At 49.5% G+C, this 18778-nt stretch overlaps 1 protein-coding gene and 1 long non-coding RNA gene across 4 annotated transcripts in view; one reads left to right on the top strand and one right to left on the bottom strand.

Annotated features, from left to right (window-relative positions):
- LOC140387981 (uncharacterized) overlaps positions 1 to 18778 on the bottom strand; it is a 137335-nt gene that overhangs the window by 93273 nt on the left and 25284 nt on the right. For 2 of the 3 annotated variants that reach the window (XR_011934045.1, XR_011934043.1), the window contains exon 2: positions 16945 to 17146. This is a non-coding gene — a long non-coding RNA (uncharacterized lncRNA). Of the gene's footprint in view, positions 1 to 16944; positions 17147 to 17414; positions 17538 to 18778 lie in introns of those variants that run through there. The other variant, XR_011934044.1, reaches the window with a different exon arrangement.
- The window catches only part of LOC140387980 (mitogen-activated protein kinase 12-like), a 97929-nt gene that overhangs the window by 19077 nt on the left and 60074 nt on the right, over positions 1 to 18778 (top strand). The window lies entirely within an intron of this gene.

The following is an 18778-nucleotide window of genomic DNA, read 5'->3' on the forward strand; positions in this document are numbered from 1 at the left end:
GCTAGCAACAGTCCCTGGAGAGCTCAAGTAGTGGTGGTAAAGACCGGGGAGAAACATAGGATGGTCATTGACTACAGTCAGATCATCAACAGGTTTACGCAGCTGGATGCGTACCCTCTCCCCCACGTATCCGACCTGGTAAACAGGATCGTACAATTTCAGGTCTTCTCCGCGGTGGATCTCAAGTCCGCCTACCATCAGCTACCCCTCCATACTAGTGACCGCAAATACACTGCCTTTGAAGCAGATGGGCGGCTCTATCATTTTTTAAGGGTCCCCTTTGGTGTCACTAACAGTGTCTCGGTCTTCCTACGCGAGATGGACCGAATGGTTGACCGGTACGGCTTACGCGCAACATTCCCGTATCTTGATAACGTCACCATCTGCGGCCATGACCAGCAGGACCACGACACCAACCTCCGAAAATTTCTCCAGACCGCGAAAATCCTTAACTTAACGTATAATAAGGATAAATGCGTGTTTAGCACCGACTGCTTAGCCATCCTCGGCTACGTAGTGCAAAATGGAGTTATAGGCCCCGACCCTGAATTCATGCGCCCCCTTATGGAATTCCCCCTCCCTCACTGCCCCAAGGCCCTGAAGCTCTGCCTCGGGTTTTTCAGTTATTACGCCCAGTGGGTCCCTAACTACGCAGACAAAGCCCGACCCCTAATCCAGTCCACAACCTTCCCCCTGTCGACGGAGGCCCGCCAGGCCTTCAGCCGCATCAAAGCAGACATTGCAACGGCCACGATGCACGCCATTGACGAGTCCCTCCCCTTCCAGGTCGAGAGCGATGCGTCCGACGTAGCTCTGGCCGCCACCCTTAAACCAAGCGGGCAGGCCCGTGGCCTTCTTCTCCCGTACCCTCCCTGCTTCAGAAATTTGCCATTCTTCGGTCGAAAAAGAGGCACATGCCATAGTAGAAGCTGTGCGACATTGGATGCATTACCTGGCCGGCAGGAGATTCACTCTCCTCACTGACCAACGGTCGGTGGCGTTCATGTTCGATAATGCACAGCGGGGCAAGATAAAAAAACGACAAGATTTTGCGGCGGAAGATAGAACTCTCCACCTACAACTACGAGATCTTGTATCGTCCCGGGAAGCTAAACAAGCCTCCTGATGCCCTGTCCCGCGGCACATGTGCCACCGCACAAGTGGACCGTCTCCGAGCCCTCCACGAGGACCTCTGCCACCCGGGGGGTCACTCGTTTTTTCCACTTCATTAAGACCCGTAACCTGCCCTACTCCATCGAGGAGGTCAGGACAGCCACCAGGGACTGCCAAATCTGCACGGTGTGCAAACCACACTTCTACCGGCCAGAGAGGGCGCACCTGATAAAAGCTTCCCGTCCCTTTGAACGCCTCAGCATGGAATTCAAAGGACCCCTCGCCTCCACCGACCGCAACACGTATTTCCTGAACGTGATTGACGAGTACTCCCGGTTCCCATTCGCCATCCCAGACATGACCGCAACCACCGTCATCAAGGCCCTACAGGGTATCTTTACACTGTTCGGTTTCCCCGCTTACATACACAGTGATAGGAGGTCCCCCTTTATGAGCGACGAACTGCGTCAATTCCTACTCAACAGGGGCATTGCCTCAAGCAGGACGACCAGTTACAACCCCCGGGGAAATGGGCAGGTAGAGAGGGAGAACGGAACGGTCTGGAAGACCGTTCTACTGGCCCTATGATCCAGGAATCTCCCAGTCTCCCGGAGGCCCTCCACGCCATCCGGTCACTGCTCTGTACAACTACCAACCAGACACCTCATGAACGTCTCCTTGTCTTCCCCAGGAAGTCCTCCTCCAGGACCTCTCTCCCAACCTGGCGAGCAACACCCGGACCCATCCTGCTCCGGAAGCACGTGCGAGTGCACAAGTCAGACCCGTTGGTCGAGAGGGTCCACCTGCTGTACGCTAACCCCCAGAACGCCTACGTGGCATTCCCTGATGGCCGGCAAGATACAGTCTCCCTTCGGGACCTGGCGCCCGCCGGAACCCCACGTGCACCCGAACCATTACCCCACCCCGCTCCACCTCCACAGCACCTCACAGGAGGGTCAGTCCTCCCGCCGCTCCTGCCTAGGCCCTCCCACCCATTGACGCCCCCTAGAGGCACCCCCTCTCGAGTCAACCGTTTGCCCCACCAGCACCGTCTAGGGGTGACGAAGCTGCCATGGAGGCCGAAGCTACGCTCCCGGAGTCGCAGATGCACGGACACCTACCAGAATCACCACCGAAGCTCAGACGATCCAGGAGGACGACCAGGCCACCCGACCGACTGATTGCTTCAGTGTAACTGTAACTGTAAATGAACACAATGTATATATCTTCCACGCTTATAAATATTCTCGACAACTCTGTAAGGTGGTATCACGGTACCTCCATATCTGATCATACCATGTTAGATGCAATTGTAACCACTGGCCACCACCCCCGCCGGACTCTTTTTTTTAACAGGGGGTGAATGTGGTATTATCAGGTATTGCAGTACCCAAGAGGCTAAAGACCATTGGTTAAACCTCGGAGTTTACCATTGGCTGTTTGGAATGTAGCTCCGCCCTGACAGGCGGTGTATAAGAACTGGTGCCGTCCCAGCAGCACTCATTCTGTACCGAAGCTGCTGGGGAACAGTTCTAGTCTATTAAAGCCTTCAGTTATGTTACTACCTCGTATTTAATTGTAGTTGATCGTGCATCACCCTGATTGAGCTTTGACACAGCTATCCCCTTGCTGATACCACTGGGGTCATTGGCAAACAAGATTAAGGAAAATCCCAAGGCTTTTTGTACGTATATAAAGAGCAAGAGGCGAGCCCCAGGGAGAAGGATGGCCCTTTCAAGGACAGGGGAGGGAATCTATACGAGGAGCCAGAGGAAATGAACGAGGTACTAAATGAGTACTTTGCATTAGTATTCACCAAAGAGAAGGATTTGGTGGATGATAAGTCTGGGGAAAGGTGTGTAAATGGGTCACATTGAGATCAAAAAGGAGGTGGTGTTGGGCGTCTTGAAAAACATTAAGGTATACAAGTTCCCAGGGCCTGATGGGATCTACCCCAGAATACTGAGGGAGGCAAGGGAGGAAATAGCTGGAGCCTTGAGAGACATCTTTGTATCCTCACTGGCTACAGAGGACTGGAGAATAGCTAATGTTGTTTCTTTGTTTAAGAAGTGTAGCAAGGATAACCTAGGAAAAATACAGATCAGTGGTAGGGAAATTATTGGAGAGGATTCTTTGAGACAGGATTTACTGCCACTTGGAAGCAAGTGGACATATAGTGAGAGGCAGCATGCTTTTGTGAAGGGGAGGTCGTGTGTCACTAAATTCATCGAGTTTTTCGAGGAAGTGACGAAGATGATTGATGAAGGTAGGGCAGTGGATGTTGTCTACATGGACTTCAGTAAGGCCTTTGACAAGGTCCCTCATGGCAGACTGATACAGAAGGTGAAGTCACACGGGATCAGAGGTCAGCTGGCAAGATGGATACAGAAATGGCTCAGACATAGAAGACAGAGGTAGCAGTGGAAAGGTGCTTTTCTGAATGGAGGGCTGTGACTAGTGGTGCTCCCTTTAGTGACTACAGCTCCGCCTTCAACACCATAATCCCAGCCAAGCTCATATCAAAGCTCCAAAACCTAGGACTTGGCTCCTCACTCTGTAACTGGATCCTCGACTTTCTGACCCAGAGACCACAATCAACACCTCCTCCACGATAGTCTTCAATACCAAGGCCCCACTACTATACTCCCTATTCACACACGACTGAGTGGCAAAATGTGGCTGCAACGCCATCTACAAGTTTGCTGATGACACAATCGTAAGGGGTAGGATCTCGACCAACAACGAGTCAGAATACAGGAGGGAGATAGAGAACCTAGTGGAGTGGTGTAACAACAACAATCTCTCCCTCAATGCCAGCAAAACTAAAGAGCTGGTCATTGACTTCAGAAAGCAAAGTACTGTACGCACCCCTGTCTGCATGAATGGTGTCGAGGTGGAAATGGTTAGCAGTTTCAAATTCCTAGGTGGGCACATCTCCAAAAATCTGTCCTGGTCCACCCACGTCAACGTTAGGACCAAGAAAGCACAACAGCGCCTATACCTCCTCCGGAAACTAAGGAAATTCAACATGTCCACATTGACTCTTACCAACTTTTACAGATGCACCATAGAAAGCATTCCATCTGGCTGCACCACAGCTCGGCTCAAAACCGCAAGAAACTTCTCAGAGAGTCGTGAACACCGCCCAATCCATCACACTAACCCACCTCTCATCCATTTCCCGCTGCCTTGGGAAAGCGAGCAGTATAATCAAAGACCACTCCCACCCAACTTACTCACTCTTCCAACTTCTTCCATCCGGCAGGAGTTACAAAATTCTGAGAACACGCACAAACAGACTCAAAAACAGCTTCTTCCCGGCTGTTACCAGACTCCTAAACGATCCTCTTATGGATTGATCTGATTAATGCTACACCCCTGCATGCTTCACCCGATGCTGGTTTCTATGGATTTACATTGTGTACCTTGTGTTGCCCTATTACGTATTTTCCTTTCATGTACTAAATGATCTGTTTGAGCTGCACGCAGAAAAATACTTTTCGCTGTACCTCGGTACACGTGACAATAAACAAATCCACAGGGATCAGTGGTAGGACCTGTGTCGTTTGTAGTATATATAAATGATTTGGAGGAAAATGTAACATGTCTGATTAATAAGTTTGAGGACGACACAAAGTTTGGTGGAATTGCGGATAGCAATAAGGGCTGTCAGAGGATACAACAGGATATAGATTGGTTAAATACTTGGGCGGAGAGATGGCAGATAGAGTTTAATCCAGATAAATGTGAAATAATACGTTTTGGAAGGTCTAATACAGGTGGGAAATATACAGTAACTGGCAGAACCCTTAAGAGTATTGACAAGCATAGGAATCTGGGTGTACAGGTGCATAGTTCACTGAAAGTGGCAATGCAGGTGGAGAAGGTAGTCAATAAGGCATACAGAATGCTTGCCTTTATCGAACGGGGCATTCAGTAACAAAATTAGCAAGACAATTTGCAGCTTATAGAACCTTAATTAAGCCACACTTGGAATATAGTGTTCCATTCTGGTCACCACACTAACAGAAGGATGTGGAGGCTTTGTAGAGTGTACATAAAAGGTTTACCAGAATGAAGAGCATTAGCTATGAGGAGAGAATAAACTTGGTTTGTTCTCACTGGAATGGCGGAGGTTAAGGGGTGACCTGCAAATTGTGAGGGTCATGGACAGAGTGGATAATCAGAAGCTTTTTCCCAGGGTGGAAGACTCAATTTAGGTTTAAGGTGCAAGGGATGTTTTTCACACAGAGGGTAGTGGGTGCCTGGAGCTCGCTGCCGGAAGAGGTGGTGGGAGCAGGTATCATTAGTGATGTTTAAGGGGCGTTTTGATCAATACATGAATAGGATGGGAATAAAGGGAAATGAGCCCAGGAATTGTAAAAGGTTTTAAGTTAGATGGGCAGCATGATTGGCGCAGGCTTGGAGGGCCGAAGGGCCTGTTCCTGTGCTGTACTTTTCTTTGTTTTTGGTTGTCTGACAGTTCCCAGATGGGCAGTCAGGGTAGGCTCCCACATCACCAGAGGCTCTCTGAGCATTTACAGGACACAGTGAGCAGTCAGCAGCCAGGAGCCTATAAGTAACACCAAAGGGATACATTTAAATCCACATACTGCAGCAATGGCAGTCTGAGCTGGGACACCTCGAGTCCACAGACGTGGCACCAAGTTGCTCACGGCTACTGCCCCCAGCCCAGGCAGCCACCCCAGCAAGCCTGATGGTTTTTGAGAGGTTTTTTGGCCTGATGCTCCCCCTCAACAGCCTTGTCGCCCAGGCCCCGATGTAAATACTTGCACCAATTAATGCCCGCGTGGCGTCCGCCTAAGAGGGATGGAGCATCGTGGAGGGGTGGAGCATAAAGTGTCCAACCCGCTAAGGATATTTAAATCCATGCAGTTGACAGTTTTGCATAGGCCCACCTGCGTGGGGCGCAAATGTCGATGACGCCGCCAGCGAGGGACCAGAGCATAGTGACGGAACCAGCGCAAGGCACAAATCATGATTTTTCCATTGCATGCCGTTCTCCACCCAGGTCCTGTGAGCACAAGCCTTTCACTTGGGGGCGATTTAAACTGCATCCGCACCTGTTCCCCACCTCTTTCCCCCCGCCAATCATCTTTGCCAGTAAAATTCTGCCCCCGGTGCCTAAGCCAATATGTAAAGAAAGATCACTCGAGCAATATTCAAGCTGCCACCCTTGAAACTAATAATAATCACATTGTCACAAGTAGGCTTCAATGAAGTTACTGTGAAAAGCCCCTAGTCACCACATTTCGGCGCCTGTTCGGAGAGGCTGGTACTGGAATTGAACCCGCGCTGCTGGCATTGTTCTGTATTATAAGCCAGCGATTTAGCCCACTGTGCGAAATCAGCCCCAACTATTCCTCTGCATGACCTTTCTCTCTCAAAATGGAAAATTTAAACGTTTGAATGTTTGTTTCAATCTCTGACACCTTGAAGTAATTCATTTGCTTGGATATATTTGATTTGCAAAATCACATCCCTTTTTTGTAAGTGGAAAAAAGGGAACTGCGATTTCTGATGAAATGTCTTTGTCTTCACACTGCTACAGAGTGACATTCTTTTACACGTAGCAAACAGACACATACGATTATTACAGACCAGTCTGGTTTCATATCAGGTGGCAAGTGGACAGTGTTGCCATGTTAACAGACATTATTTCTGTTGCTTAAAAACAATTAAGTTTACAGTAACTAAAATAATCTTCACTTCTTCTGATTAACCTGCGCCAACAGCAATTCGCACTCCCTGTTGCACAAGATATTTGCTGCAAAGCAGACAATCATTTGGGAAAAAAACCTAATCTGTCTTTAAGGAAAAGACACAGCTGAGGCCTACCCAAGGTCAAAAATTCCACTCCATAATCACAGATGGTGAGAGCTAGTCCCTGATCCAGCCACTGATTCCTCACCAGTCATACTAGCATGCTCCACAATAGCTTCCAGTATCAATCCCTATTAAATACATAACATCACAAACAAAAACCATACCAAATATGAAAACAGAAATAATTCATTTGTCTATAAAAAAATTTGTTTAAAAAATTGTCTTTTTAAAAAAAAATGTTTATTCCCGGCTCTGGGTCATTGCCCGTGTGGAGTTTGCACATTCTCCCCGTAGGTTTCACCCCCACAACGCAAAGATGTGCAAGGTAGGTGGATTGGCCACACTAAATTGCCCCTTAATTGGAAAAAATGAATTGGGTACTCTACCTTTATATTTAAAAATATATTTTTTTTATTCGGCATATTTTCAACATTTTCACCATACAAAGGAAGAAAACAACTAAACCCCAACAAAATAAAGCCTAAAACATAGACTCGTCGAACAAAAACAAACCTCACTCTCCTCCCTCCTTCCCCCCCCTCCTCCCCCCTTAGCATTCAATGGCAACCAAAGTGTATAATAAACAAACCACAAAGAATTGTAGAGCCCCTCCTTTGCCCCCCTCAGTTTAAACCTCACCTTCTACAGGGTCAGAAACCTCAGCAGGTCCCCCCGCCATGCCGAGGCACAGGGCGGAGATGCAGACTTCGACCCCACCAAGACCCGTCTACGAGCGATCAGCGAGGTGACGGCTAAAACGTCTGCCCTCACACCCACTGCAACTTGGGCCGGACGAAAAAACCCCGGAAATGGCTTCTCGGGGACGGGCTCCACATGCATAAGCAAAGCTCCCTAGATAGTGCTAAATACCTCCACCCACGTTACTATTCTGACTAGGGTGTCTCACCCCCCCGCCCCTCCTATCTGCCATCATCATAGCCCCGGGCAGGGCGGCACGGTTGCGCAGTGGTTAGCACTGCTGCCTCACGGCACCGAGGACCCGGGTTCAATCCCGGCCCCGGGACACAGCCCATGTGGAGTTTGCATGTTCTCCCCATGTCTGTGTGGGTTTCACCCCCACAACCCAAAGATGTGCAGGTTAGGTGGATTGGCCACGTTAAATTGCCTATTAATTGGAAAAAAATTAATTGGGTATTCTAAATTTATTTTTTAAACATCACAGCTCCGGGCTCTGCCCTTCGGGCCTGACCCGCCTCGCCCCTTTGTTGCCGTCAACCCCCCCCACTCCCAGAATCCCCCCTCCACTTCCTCTTGAAAACACCTCTTACAGAATCGATCCCTTCCCCCCCCCACCATACACACAGTCCAGGCCCATCGAAACCTGTTCGAACAGATTCTAACCACCTCAGCCCCCACCCCCACCACACTGCCTTTCACCCGACCAAAGGCCGCCCGCCTTCTCGCCAGCTCCATAGTTAAGACGTGGTATATACGAATACCAGCTCCGTCCCACTGCACCTCACACCTTTGTTTCACCCAACTCAGGACCTTCTCCTTGATATGGAATTTGTGGAAACAGATTATGACTGCAATTGGCGGCTCGATTGTGGTCGGCTTTGGCCTGAGCGACCGCTGAGCCCTGTCCAGTTCATACCGGGAGGGATCTTCCCCCTCCTCCAACAACTCCGCCAGTATCTTCGCAAAGTCAGCCTCGGGCCCTCCACCCCCTCAGGCAAGCCCACAATTCTCAAATTCTGCTGTCTTTGCCTGTTCTCCAGGTCCTCCACCTTGGCTCTGAGTCCTTTGCTGGCCTCTACCACCCTCCGCAGCTCCTCACCCATTGAGGTGAACTGGTCACTGTGCCGCGACAAAGCTTCCTCCACCCACTTCAACTTCTCTCTTTCCTCTCATACCTCGGCTGATGTGTTCAACACTGCCGCCTTCACCTGCGCCATCACCTCCACCACTAGCTACTTCATGGCAGCCAACTTCTCCTCACGCATTTCCCCCATGTGTTTGGCGATCTGCCTCTCATACTCTCCAGCCATCACCTCAGTCAAAGTTTCTACTGTGAAGGGCGAGGCCCCACCCAGTGACCCAGTCTTGTCATAATTTACACCACTATATCATGGTGCAGACACACACTGATGGACACACAGTGGGACCAATCAACACACACAACACCGCAGCCAATCACCAGTTAGAGCACACGCACTATAAAGACAGGGGGCATCAGAGTTCCCGCTCATTCGAGCTGCATCTAGCTAGGAGGACAGAGCTCACAGCCTGCGACACAGACATTCACCATGTGCTAAGTGCATCGACTGGTTAGGACAAGGCAAAGGTCTTCAGTTACAGCTAGTATCGTGTTAACCGACAGAGTATGTTACACAGTTAATGATTCAATAAAATAGTGTCGCACTATTTCAAGTGTTGGTGACCTGTATGTGTTCCACGGATCCAGAACACCCAACACAACATGATACCAGGAGTTGAGAGATATTAGCACTTCTTAGGCCTACTTGCAAATGATCTGCCTTCCCCCAGCATTCCGTCATCCTGCAACATGGACAACATCAGCCCGCCGCCGCCGCTCCGCATCGCCGGCAATCTAGGGGCCAACTGGAAGATATTCAAACAGCACTTCCAGCTCTTCCTTGAGGCCACAGACAAGGAGGACGCCTCGGATACCAGGAAGATTGCTCTCCTCCTATCCACGGCCGGGGACCATGCCATCCACATTTTCAATTCTCTCACCTTTGCGGATGAAGAAGATAAAACAAAGTTCAAGACGGTCCTCCTCAAGTTTGACACTCACTGCAGCGTAGAGGTGAATGAAAGTTTTGAGCGCTAAGTGTTCCAACAGCGTTTGCAGGGCAAGGATGAACCTTTCCAATCCTTTCTCACACACCTCCGCATCCTTGCGCAGTCTTGCAGCTACAGGCCCACCTCCGACTCCATGATACGCGATCAGATCATTTTCAGCGTTCAGTCAGACCCCCTACGACAGCAGCTCCTCAAAGTAAAGCAGCTCACCCTAGCGACCGCCATTGAGACCAGTGTCTTACACGAAAACGCCACGAGTCGGTATTCCCACATCCAAGTGGCTGAAACGGCGCGGCAAGGGCCCCACGAGGCGGAACGGGTCCAAGTGATTGAGCAACTCCAGGGCCTCAGCCTGGATGAGGGCGGCCATTTCGCGCGCTTTTCGTGGACTCCCGCGCTTGTGCGCACCAAACGAGGGGATGGCGACGTCGGAGAATGTAATGCGCAGGCATGCACCACGCACGACCGCTCTGCGCATGCACGGTGGCGCAGCGAACGTGCTGACGCTGCAACGTGCAGCAACTGTGGCTCCGCCCATTTAAAACGGCAGGCCCTGCCAAATCTCGACAATGCCTACGATGTGGCAGACTTGGCCACTATGCTGCCTTCTGCCGAGCAGCTCAGCCTGCCAATTCATATCGCTTCAGCCAGCCTCGCAGGAATGTCCGGGCAATTCAACCCACGGTCACCGAGTCCGATGCGGACCTCCCACACAGCAGTGACACCGAGGACCCGAAGGCGCCTTTTCGAGTCGGTGTCGTGACAAAAAACAGACTGTCCCCGAAGCAAAGACACCAGCCGTTGTCGGTATACAGCATCGATCCAGACGATGAGTGGTGTGCGACCCTGACGGTCAACCGGTCCCAAATATGATTCCGCCTGGACACTGGTGCCTCCGCCAATCTCATTGTGCGGTCTGACTTCCAAAGCCTTTGTGTCAAACCAGCCATCCTTCCATCAGCCGGCCAGCTATTGGATTATAATGGCAACGTAATTCCTGCTAGCGGCTTGTGCCAACTTGAAGTGACGCACAGGTCACGCAAAGCCATACTTCCTTTTGAAATCGTGGGCTCCTCGAAAGACTCCCTGCTTGGCGCACAGGCATGCAAGCTGTTGAACCGAGTTCAGAGAGTTCATTCTCTCTCTCCTGATGACACGTCTGCCTTTCAGGACGCTGATTTCAGGGCGCATCTCGACGCCATCATCGACCAGCACCGCGACATCTTCGAAGGCATGGGCACACTCCCATATACCTACAAGATCTTACTGAAACAGAACATCACACGTGTGGTGCACGCACCTTGCAGGGTCCCAGCACCCCTTAAGGACTGCCTCAAGCAGCAGCTGCAGGACCTCCAGGACCAAGAACTGATCTCCAGAGTCACGGAACAAACCGACTGGGTCAGTTCCATGGTATGTGTAAAAAAAAAAGCCGTCTGGCGAGTTGAGATCCCAAGGATCTGGATCGCAATATCATGAGGAAGCATTATCCAATTCCCAAGTGCGAAGAGATCACGTGCGAGATGGCTCGCGCCAAGCTCTTCACCAAACTCGACGCCTCAATAGGATTCTGGCAAATCCAGCTCGACAAATCCAGCAGGAAACTGTGTACATTCAATACCCCCTTTGGCAGATATTGTTACAACAGGATGCCGTTTGGGATCATATCTGCTTCAGAAGTGTTCCATAGGATCATGGAACAAATGATGGAAGGCATTGAAGGTGTTCACGTCTATGCCAACGACATTATCATTTGGTCCACCACCCCGCAGGAGCATATCAGTCGCCTCCAGCGTGTATTGAAACGTATACGTGAGCAGGGCCTACGCCTCAACAGGGCCAAATACTCTTTTGGTCAGACGGAACTCAAATTCCTCGGGGGCCACATCTCCCAGTTGGGTGTGCGGCCGGATGCGGACAAGGTGGCTGCTATCACAGCCATGAAAATGCCAGAGGACAAGAAGGCGGTCCTCCGATTCCTGGGCATGGTCAACTTTTTAGGGAAGTTCATCCATCACCTCGCCTCTCATACCACGGCTCTCAGGAACCTGGTCAGGAAGACAACAGACTTCCAATGGCTTCCTGCCCACGAGCGCGAATGGAGAGAACTCAAAACCAAACTCACCACGGCCCCGGTCCTAGCTTTCTTTGATCCAGCAAAAGAGACCAAAATTTCGACCGATGCCAGCCAATCCGGCATTGGGGCAATGCTCCTGCAATGCGATGAGGCCTCATCATGGGCCCCCGTTGCATATGCGTCACGCGCCATGACCCCCACGGAACAGCGCTACGTGCAGGTAGAAAAGGTGTGGTTAAGTTTCACGATTATGTGTACGGACTTCCTCAATTCACCGTCGAGACCGCTCATCGCCCACTGGTCAGTATAATACAGAAAGACTTGAACGGCATGACGCCTCGCCTCCAGCGTATTCTTCTCAAGCTCCGGCGATACGACTTCCAGCTGGTATGCACCCCAGGCAAAGACCTCATCATTACCGACGCTCTCTCCAGGGCAGTCGACACTCCGTGTGACCCAGCGGGATTCGTCTGCCAGGTTGACGCCCATGTGGCTTTCGTGGCCTCCAATCTACCTGCCACGGATGAACTCCTCATCCAAACTCGCCGCGAGATGCCGGCTGACCCTTTGCTACAGCGTGTCATGCGCCACCTGACAGACGGGTGGCTCAAGGGCCAATGCCCTTAGTTCTATAATATCAGAGATGATCTGGCTGTAGTAGACGGGGTTCTTCTGAAACTGGACCGCATTGTCATCCCGCATAGCATGCGCCAGCTCGTCCTGGAACAGCTGCACGAGGGCCATCTTGACATGGAGAAGTGCCGCCGATGGGCCCGAGAGGCTGTGTACTGGCCCAGCATTAATGAGGACATAGCCAACACAGTGCTCAACTGCCCCACTTGTCAGCGCTTCCAGCCGGCCCAACCACGTGAGACCCTGCAGCCCCATGAGTTGGTCACGTCACCTTGGACCAAGGTGGGCATCGACCTGTTCCACGCGCTGGGCAGAGACTATGTCCTGATTGTGCACTACTTTTCAAATTACCCGGAGGTGATACGGTTGCACGCCATCACATCGTCTGCAGTCATCCGTGCCTGTAAGGACACCTTTGCTCGACACGGCATCCCACTCACGGTGAAGTCGGACAATGGCCTCTGCTTTGCAAGCCAGGAATGGTTCTACTTTGCCAGGCCCCTGTACCCCCAATCCAACGGCAAAGCGGAGAAGGGCGTCCACATAGTCAAACGGCTCCTCTGCAAGGCTGCCGATGCTGGGTCCGATTTCGACCTAGCCTTGCTGGCCTATCGCTCCGCCCCACTGTCCACTGGCCTGTCGCCAGCCTAGCGGCTCATGGGTCACACCCTGAGGACGACAGTGCCATCCATTCATGTCCCAGACCTCGACCACGTTCCGGTCCTTCGACGGATGCAGCTGTCTCGTGCACAGTACAAGGTGGCTCATGACTCCCGTGCAGCTGATCTCCATGCGCTGGCTCCAGATGACAACGTCCGCATCCATCTTCCAGGTGGTGGCTGGTCTGCAACCGCTGTGGTCCTTCGGCCGGCGGCTCCCGACTCACCCTTGAGGCGGTCAACCATAATTTGTCGCCCGCCAATTTGTGAACTTTGTGCACTAATGGACTCTCTGGTCTGTTCTGTTCTTCCGTTTAATCGTTTACGTGGTTTGTACATAGTGTTCATCTCGTTATTCTTGTGACATACTGTTTTTCTGCATCAGGCACCTTCTCATGTAAATAGCTTAGTTCTCGTGTACATAGTTCTGTAAATATTTTGCACACACGTAGTCAGGGACATTCTCATCATACACTATTTATTGCCACACGGGTACATTTTTTATAAAAGGGGGGATGTCATAATATACATCAGTATATCATGGTGCAGACACACACTGATGGACACACAGTGGGACCAATCAGCACACACAACCCCGCAGCCAATCACCAGTTAGAGCACACGCACTATAAAGACAGGGGGCATCAGAGTTCCCGCTCATTCGAGCTGCAGCTAGCTAGGAGGACAGAGCTCACAGCCTGCGATACAGACATTCACCATGTGCTGAGTGCATCGACTGGTTAGGACAAGGCAAAGGTCTTTAGTTAAAGCTAGTATCGTGTTAACCCACAGAGTATGTTAAACAGTTAATGATTCAATAAAATAGTGTTGCACTATTTCAAGTGTTGGTGACCTGTGTGTGTTCCACGGATCCAAAACACCCAACACAACAAGTCTCTGCCATCCTTCCTGCTGCCGGGCTGACCCGTTCACTCGACGGCAAACTTTCACTCACCCCCCTTCTTCCCAGAGACTTTTTTCTGGTTCTTCGACATTCCCCTCCTTCCTTATATCTTCCTGCACCAGTTCATCAAAAAACCTGCCCCTGGAACCGGGCATTAAATTCTAAAAATCAGAGCATCAAGCCGGAGCCACCTAACGTGCGACTTCCACCTACATGCCGCCAGTGGAAGTCCAAAAATGGTCTTAAGTTTAAACAGAAGTGGAATATCAAATAGCACGGAAAATGTTTGCTGTTCAAATTAGTAACTTACCGGTGAGTTCTGAAACTTACGCTGCAAAAATACTTTATTTTTCACTTCCAAATGTGCAGTTAGCTTTAAATATTAACACGTAACAAGACTCAACAATCATTTTTAAATGACTGCATACATGTATTGTTCTTTGTACTTTAGATTTTTTTTTAAAGTATATTTATTTAAGTTTTTCATTTAAACAAATAACACAACAAAACCACACAAATGTTACAGCTTAACACAAAAATGTCTCAATATATATCGATACAGGGGAACAGCACTATAATTGGCTCAGTACAATCATTAGACTCAATTTGGTGCCTCTGTATGTCCCACCAGAGAACAAGAGAGAGGATTAAGCCATGAAAACCTGGTTAAATGATGCACACCTTCCCACGTGAATATTGCTCGCAACGACTGGGGCAGCACGGTAGCATAGGGGTTAGCACAGTTGCATCACAGCTCCAGGGTCTCAGGTTTGATTCCCCGCTTGGGTCACTGTCTGTGCGGAGTCTGCACATTCTCCCCGTGTCTGTGTGGGTTTCCTCCGGGTGCTCCAGTTTCCTCCCACAATCCAAAGATGTGCGGGTTAGGTGGATTGGCAATGCTAAATTGCCCTTAGTGTCCAATGAGGTTAAGTGGGGGTTACTGGGTTACAGGGATAGGCTAGAGACATGGGTTTGAGCAGGGTGCTCTTTGTAAGGACCAGTGCAGACTCGATGGGCCGAATGGCCTCCTTCTGCACTGTAAATTCTATGATTCTATGACCAGAAGAGTTCACGATACATTTTTCGAGCCATGTTCAGGCGTGCACCAGAACATACCTCCCTCAACTCCAGTAACACCAATGACATACTGTAACTTCCTCCGTCCAGATGTCAGACTTGTGTGTACCCCTGCTGGGCCTAGTCACAGATTCTTAAACCTCATAAAAACAAAAGTAGAAAAATACAAAAATACCATGCGAGAATCCCAGTCCTAGAAGGACGTTTTACATATACCGCATGCGCCACATAATCTCAACCTCAGGCACAGTACAGAATGGTCATTCTTCCACATATTTATACAGGAGGAACCAGCAGCTATAAATTTTGAGTGTGGTCAGTGCTTCTCAAAACATTAAACAACACAATAAAAAAGGGAGAGCAAAGTTTCTCAGGATAAAAGAGGACCAAGATTCAACCATAAATCCGTATTCCTCTGGCACACACCGACCCCAAGGATGAAGAAGAGAAAATGTGGCTTGTTCATATAAGTGAACATCTCAATCATAAGGGGGGGGGGGGGGCGGGTAAACAGGGTATCAGCCACAGTACATAACCTGGCTCAACCCCAAGCACTTAGAAATCAATAAACCAAGGCTATTCAAGCACAGCAAAAACACAGCCTGCCAGGAGGTCCCTAATAAGTGCCTTTCGAGAAGGGACATCCCAGGATATCAATCACAGCATCAGACTTGGCCTAGTCCACCACACTCTGAGACAAAGGAGTCAAGACCCCCAGCACACTCCAGGACCCACCACCTAGCTGGCCTTGCACCTCACTAACCACACCCAGGGCACCTTCCCACTGACCAAAACTGGATTCCTAACAACATGTTGCTCATCCAGATGAAGAGAAGTAACCCGCCCCCACCCCACAGAAGGAGCGCCCAAGTAAACCCAAGAACATTAGACAGTCTAACACTGTATGCCTTTGCAGGAAGGACATTACGGGACAGGGCAGCTCTGCCTCAACTGAGACAAATACATTGCCTCCCCATGAAAGACCTAATGAGGAGGACATTCAGGAAAACAATATCTAAGACCACCCGGTCTTCCATCAAGCCTACCCCAAAACTGAAGAAGGGCTCCGACAATACAGTGACATAGCCTATAGACTCTCACTTCAACAAATCGAACAAGCATAAACTGACCACACCTCCACCACGCCATTCTCCCGATACCCCGGCAGCCAGAAACCCAGGCCCCGGCCGTGGGGGCGATGACTCGACATGGCCAGCCACCTCCAACCCCTCACGATGACCATCACTGACATGAAAGTATAAGACCAATGGTCGGGGCCTCCACCCGACCTCAGGCTTCGAAGACCAGATGCAATGTGTTCTGTTAAACCTTCTATCAATGATACGTCACAGTTCACCAATTTGGGCACTAAAAACCTGCACCACTGAGCCAAGGTCATCATTCAGAACATCATTTGCAATGGCGGCCATCATCCCGATGCACACAGCCAGGCCGAGGTGTAGACCCACTCACCAGCAAAACGTGACTGCAATGGGCCACATCCCATCCACCCCCATCACTTCGATCAAATGAGCGTTCTCTGATTCAATTTGGCTCTTCACCATCACACTCTGACCAGAATCATCCAGGGACATAGTACAAGACATATATCCAAAAAAAAACATAATTATGGAATGTGCATTTGGATCAAATAAAGGATTAAAAGGCGAGTGGAGCCAGAAGGCGAGAAAAGGCAGCCTCTCCCGTGCTTACATCACATAACCCACCATTAATTAAACACACAGATATATTACACCAAGGATGCACATCTTGCAAGGCTCAAATCTGACCAAAAAATATTTTGTACTGGTCCATAAAGGCTTCAAAAGTGTTTGTGAAATACCAACCTGACTACTTCCACCATACACCACAATCCGTAGATAAAATGGTATATCTGTAACACAGGGTTTCTTCCTGATTTTGCTTCACATCTTGTTGACGTCTATTTTTGACGTTCCAGCTTTGCTGTAATCTCTTTCCACTTGCCGCTCCCAGGACCAGCTGCACCCGGCCCACTGTCCTTTCTCAGCTCGAGATCCTGACTCTTTCCTAAGAAAGGAGAGAAAAGGAATACCAAAGTAAACCAAAAGAAGCAGGGTTAATGAAAAGGAAAAGAAAACAGAAAAAGCAAAGAAAAATAGAAGCAAATCAAGAAAGTTTATGAAAAGCAGATGAAAAACGGAGAAGGATTCACAATATTTCTATTAAGTCAGGATGCAACGTGGCAAGGCACTCGGGTACTGATTTGTGACATTATTACATTTTCAATTCGTTGGAAACAAAAAACCTGTTTCATGGGTGGACGAATCGATGTTACCTCCTTTGTGCTGTTGCTTATTGTCAAAATTATCCCAGACATCTCTTGATCTTAACCATGGCAATCCATGCCATGGAAGTCTGGCTAAAAGGTCTGCGTTGGTGCTCCTGGTCTTCATCCTACTGTAATAATAACAGGAAAACTAAACAAAACACGCCACTAAGCCTCACCACAACCCCTCCCCCCACCCCACTCACTCCCATGGTCTCTCTAACCTCCACGCCCCTCCACCCACCCACATGAGTCCTCATAACCTCCATGCCCCTCCACTCATCCCCCTAGCCCCTTATGGATAATGTGAGAGCCTAGATATGAATTATTCTGCCAAAACGGCTCCAGCCAAGGAAAAGCATTGTCTGATTGACAGCTCTTTCTCTGTAGCCTATTCTATTTATTTACACAAGGTGTCAAGTATTTGTAACTTCCGCTTTAGCTACTTTAAAGGCCTGGATGATTGATACGTTTATACGGCCGTGGTAAAAGCACTTTCTTTAAGGAAGTAGAAAGTTATGAATTCATTATTTGGTTTGTTTTTTTAAAGCTTTTCCACATCATTGTCACTCTAGGGTTCAGTGGCTCTGTAGAACCGGGTTAATGGACGTGGAAGTGCTATCGATTGGTATGAAGGGCCATTGGAGGTATATTGAGGAGCATAGATTGACCAAGGAGGGTATGAGAGGCCTTTGGGGTGTGTGTGAAATGGCATAGGTTGGCATGTAGGATACGAGTGGCCATGGGGTGGTGGAGGTGCTTGGTTGGCATGGAGGGTTAATGGGTCATAGGATGGCAAGGGAACCTACCTTTCAAAAGGTTCCCTCATTCAGAATGTGGTTTACCGCAGTCTGAGCGGGCATGAATCACGAATCCTTCAAAAGCTGGCCCAGTGCCATGATAATTAAAAGGGACTATAGATGCCTGTGCCGCCATGGATCAAGTGCAGGGTGCGGGCTGACAATCCAAATCAACCTGCACCCTCATCCCACACTGACAAAAATTGGGAGCGCCATAAATAGAGCCAGGGATCCTGGAATCTGCTCTCGACCGCCATTGTTAAACATTTGTGGAATCTGGCGGGCAGGGGGGTTGCTCTGAGGAAATCCAGCCCAATATCTCAATGTAGCCCGGTGTCATATTTTGTTTCATAATGCTCTTATGAAGTACTTTGGTATGTTTCATTATTTAAAGGCGCCATATAAATCTAAGTTGTTGTACTGGATTGGCCATATATTCCTGCCCCTGAAACTCAGCAAGTTGTCAACCCAAGCTTTAAATGATTGATAATGTTTCATCCTAATTTAGGTTCGCTATTTCACAGTTTCCTCCTGATGTGCTGATCTCCCTGCCGTATATTTTGATTGTTTTTT

The sequence above is a fragment of the Scyliorhinus torazame genome, chromosome 13 (genome assembly GCF_047496885.1).
Source record: "Scyliorhinus torazame isolate Kashiwa2021f chromosome 13, sScyTor2.1, whole genome shotgun sequence".
Lineage (NCBI taxonomy): Eukaryota > Metazoa > Chordata > Chondrichthyes > Carcharhiniformes > Scyliorhinidae > Scyliorhinus > Scyliorhinus torazame.